Below are 4648 nucleotides of genomic sequence, written 5' to 3'. Positions count from 1 at the left end.
GCAGCGATCCCGATCCAAGACCTGAGGGATAGGTGCCAGCGTCTCCAGGTGTCTGTGTGCTGTGAGCCGAGTGAGTCAGCACCCCCCACCCCCCCTGCACCGACAACAACGAGAAGCTGCATTTATGTGGCACCTCTGCGGGGGGTGGAGGGGTGCAAGGGCGTGCTGAAGCATGATGGGAGGGTCGGGAACAGTGAGGCGTGTAAACATCTGGGCAAGGGACTGATCCGCACAATGAGAGAGAGAGAAAGTGAGAGAGAGAGAGAGAGAGAGAGAGACAGAGAGAGTGGAGAGTGGTGAGGGAGGAGGTACCTGAGCGCAGACTGCACCTCCCCTACAGTCAGTGCGACCGAGACCCCCCCCAACACTGGAGAAACAGGAGTGTAGGGGGCTGGAGGGGGTGATAGAGATAGGGAGGGGGTGTAGGGGGCTGGAGGGGGTGACAGAGATAGGGAGGGGGTGTAGGGGGCTGGAGGGGGTGACAGAGATAGGGGAGGGGGTGTAGGGGGCTGGAGGGGGGTGACAGAGATAGGGAGGGGGTGTAGGGGCTGGAGGGGGTGACAGAGATAGGGAGGGGGTGTCGGGGGCTGGAGGGAGTGACAGAGATAGGGAGGGGGGTGTAGGGGGCTGGAGGGAGTGACAGAGATAGGGAGGGGGTGTAGGGGGCTGGAGGGGTGACAGAGGTAGGGAGGGGGTGTAGGGGGCTGGAGGGGGTGACAGAGATAGGGAGGGGGTGGAGGGGGCTGGAGGGGGTGACAGAGATAGGGAGGGGGTGTAGGGGACTGGAGGGGGTGGACAGAGATAGGGAGGGGGGTGTAGAGGGTTCGGGGGAGTGACAGAGATAGGGAGGGGGTTTGTAGAGGGTTCGGGGGAGTGACAGAGATAGGGAGGGGGGTGTAGGGGGTTGGAGGAGGGTGACAGAGATAGGGAGGGGGTGTAGGGGGTTCGGGGGAGTGACAGAGATAGGGAGGGGGTGTAGAGGGTTCGGGGGAGTGACAGAGATAGGGAGGGGGGTGTAGAGGGTTCGTGGGAGTGACAGAGAAGGGGGAATGATATGGGAGGGTGCCGTGTGTATTCGTTAACGGGGCCCCTTGTCGTTTCAGCTGTGAGGCCGACCACCAAGTCTCAGAGATCTCACACCGAGGAGGGCGTTCAACAAGGTGATCGCGCCAACCCCTTCTCCACCCAAACCAGCCCCATTTCGACCCCGAACACCACCTTCCCCCTCCCTCCCCTCCCTCGCAACCTGCCCCAGAGCAACGACAGCCCCACCCCTCTCCCCGAGTTCGAGGCGCTATGCGAAGGCCCGGTTGACTCTAGTGTTGGTGGCCATTTTGCTGTTGGCGTCCGCTCTGGCGGCCATTTTGCACTTGGCGTCTTTGGAGGACAGGGCCCCGCTCCTGTGGCCTGGTCAGCGCAGGCCCAGCCTCCTGACGGGTGGCTCCGTGATACGCCCACAAGTCTAGATGGAGGAGGAGGAGGACGGGACGAATCACCCTGGGTGGTGCCCCCATTTATTCAACAGAGTGGGCCCTGTCTCTCTCTCTCTCTCTCTCTCTCTCTCTCGGTCTCCCTCTCGACCTTGCCCCACCCGTTCACGTGATGTGGCCGTCCACAGTCTTTCTCGCCCCGTTGGCTGCGGGTCTGGAGTCCACGTGTAGGCCAGGTCCATGTCAAAATGGCCGCTTCCGGCCCGAGAGGAAGTTGGCGGGTTTCTCGGGCAGTGCTGGCCATCTGCGGGAATCGAACCCGGGTCTCTGGGTCAACAGGGGCCAGCGGACAAACTGTTAGGCCCCCCACCTCCTGTTCCACATTCCTCCGGTGCGTTTGAGATTATCGAGGGGACGGCAAACGGGGACCAGTCCAGTGTTGGGCGCGACCCTCCCACCGTCATCCTGCGCGACGCAGGATGACGGTAAGATTTAGGCCTCTCCTTCCCCGCGTTCCCCCTCCACCATCTTGAATGAGTCAGACATCTGTCGGTAGGCCCGAAGCCTGGAAGGAACTCCACCAGGGGCACCGAACTCTGTGACGGGGCCTCAATTACGGCCGAGATATAGGGTTCTTCATGGCAAGGGGGCAGAGGCCTGTTCAGGCCCGTGATGCCTGAGGGCCGGAATGTTCTTGGGCCTGTCGTCCGGAGGCTGACACGCTTTTGGAGGGTCAGTGCTGAGGGAGTGGGCACTGTCGGAGGGTCAGTGCTGAGGAGTGGGCACTGTGGGAGGGTCAGTGCTGAGGGGAGTGGGCGCTGTCAGAGGGTCAGTGCTGAGGGAGCGGGCACTGTCAGAGGGTCAGTGCTGAGGGAGTGGGCACTGTTGGAGGGTCAGTGCTGAGGGAGTGGGCACTGAGGGAGGGTCAGTGCTGAGGGAATGGGCGCTGTCGGAGGGTCAGTGCTGAGGGAGGGCGCTGTCGGAGGGTCAGTGCTGAGGGAGCGGGCACTGTCGGAGGGTCAGTGCTGAGGGAGTGGGCACTGTCGGAGGGTCAGTGCTGAGGGAGCAGGCGCTGTTGGAGGGTCAGTGCTGAGGGAGCGGGCGCTGTCGGAGGGTCAGTGCTGAGGGAGTGGGCGCTGTGGGAGGGTCAGTGCTGAGGGAGTGGGCACTATCGGAGGGTCAGTGCTGAGGAGCGGGTGCTGTTGGAGAGTCAGTACTGAGGGAGTGGGCGCTGTGGGAGGGTCAGTGCTGAGGGAGTGGGCACTATCGGAGGGTCAGTGCTGAGGGAGTGGGCACTGTCGGAGGGTCAGTGCTGAGGGAGCGGGCGCTGTGGGAGGGTCAGCGCTGAGGGAGCAGGCTGTGTCGGAGGGTCAGTGCTGAGGGAGTGGGCACTGTCGGAGGGTCAGTGCTGAGGGAGTGGGCGCTGTGGGAGGGTCAGTGCTGAGGGAGCGGACGCTGTGGGAGGGTCAGTGCTGAGGGAGTGGGCGCTATGGGAGGGTCAGTGCTGAGGGAGTGGACACTGTGGGAGGGTCAGCGCTGAGGGAGCGGGCGCTGTCGGAGGGTCAGCGCTGAGGGAGGGGGCGCTGTGGGAGGGTCAGTGCTGAGGGAGCGGGCGCTGTCGGAGGGTCAGTGCTGAGGGAGTGGGAGCTGTCGGAGGGTCAGTGCTGAGGGAGCGGGGCACTGTCGGAGGGTCAGTGCTGAGGGAGTGGGCGCTGTCGGAGGGTCAGTGCTGAGGGAGCGGGCGCTGTCGGAGGGTCAGTGCTGAGGGAGTGGGACACTGTGGGAGGGTCAGTGCTGAGGGAGTGGACACTGTGGGAGGGTCAGTGCTGAGGGAGCGGACACTGTGGGAGGGTCAGTGCTGAGGGAGCGGGCGCTGTGGGAGGGTCAGTGCTGAGGGAGCGGGCGCTGTGGGAGGGTCAGTGCTGAGGGAGCGGGTGCTGTGGGAGGGTCAGTGCTGAGGGAGCGGGTGCTGTGGGAGGGTCAGTGCTGAGGGAGCGGGTGCTGTGGGAGGGTCAGTGCTGAGGGAGCGGGCGCTGTCGGAGGGTCAGTGCTGAGGGAGCGGGCGCTGTGGGAGGGTCAGTGCTGAGGGAGCGGGCCCTGTCGGAGGGTCAGTGCTGAGGGAGCGGGCGCTGTCGGAGGGGTCAGTGCTGAGGGAGTGGGCACTGTCGGAGGGACAGTGCTGAGGGAGCGGGCGCTGTCGGAGGGTCAGTGCTGAGGGAGCGGGCGCTGTCGGAGGGTCAGTGCTGAGGGAGCGGGCGCTGTCGGAGGGTCAGTGCTGAGGGAGTGGGCACTGTCGGAGGGTCAGTGCTGAGGGAGCGGGGGCTGTGGGAGGGTCAGCGCTGAGGGAGTGGGCACTGTGGGAGGGTCAGCGCTGAGGGAGTGGGCACTGTGGGAGGGTCAGCGCTGAGGGAGCGGGCGCTGTGGGAGGGTCAGTGCTGAGGGAGCGAGCTAACCATCGATTTTGTGTCCTTTCCACCCCTCCCCTCCCGCCCCCTGCAGATGCCTCGAAAGCGAGGGTGCGAAACAGAGGGTCAAACATCCAGCTCCGAGCTGCTACCTACCTCCTGTGCCTCCTGTTGAGTTCCATCCCCTGGTGGATTCAGGCCCTCCCAGGGGCTTAGATTCCCTCCCTGAAGTTGGCGAAAGAGAGAGAGAGAGAGAGGGAGAGCGACCATTTCTGAATTTGATTCTGTTCCCAAATACAAACAGTCTATTTATTTGTTTCTATCGCCGTGTGGAACCCAGATAATCCCGAAACGGTCAACTCCAAATCCAAGGCCCAGGCTTCGGGCCTACAGTTGACATCGAGACAGACATTTTTTTCGCACCCGTCTCTCCCTCTCTCTTTCTCTATCTCTCTCTCTCCATCTCCCTCCCTCCCTTCCCCTCTCTCTCTCTCTCTCTCTCTCTTTTTCTCAGGGGATGGTGTCTACACTCGGTTGGCACCACAGTCAGGGCTGGGGATGGGGGGTGCGGGGTGGGGGGGGGACAGTGACCGTCATCTCCAACGGATGTCGCTCGCCGTGTTTCAAGGTCGAACCCATCTCAGGGCCCGAAGGCCGCTCACCTGGATCCAGAGGCCAACCTTCCTCAGGGGGGGGGGCAGGTACGTAACCCCTACACCCCCTCCCTATCTCTGTCACCCCCTCCAGCCCCTACACCCCCTCCCTATCTCTGTCACCCCCTCCAGCCCCTACACCCCCTCCCTATCTCTGTCA

The 4648-nt window shown here is 63.6% G+C and overlaps 1 long non-coding RNA gene across 1 annotated transcript; it reads left to right on the top strand.

Annotated features, from left to right (window-relative positions):
* Positions 1-4392, top strand: LOC140473429 (uncharacterized). Its single transcript, XR_011958331.1, has 3 exons — positions 1-70; positions 1104-1160; positions 3930-4392. It is a non-coding gene; the product is annotated as an uncharacterized lncRNA (long non-coding RNA).
* The last annotated feature ends 256 nt before the right edge of the window (positions 4393-4648 follow it).

Source organism: Chiloscyllium punctatum, unplaced genomic scaffold, assembly GCF_047496795.1.
Source record: "Chiloscyllium punctatum isolate Juve2018m unplaced genomic scaffold, sChiPun1.3 scaffold_599, whole genome shotgun sequence".
Classification (NCBI taxonomy): Eukaryota; Metazoa; Chordata; class Chondrichthyes; order Orectolobiformes; family Hemiscylliidae; genus Chiloscyllium; species Chiloscyllium punctatum.
This window is presented reverse-complemented; position numbering and strand designations above follow the sequence as displayed.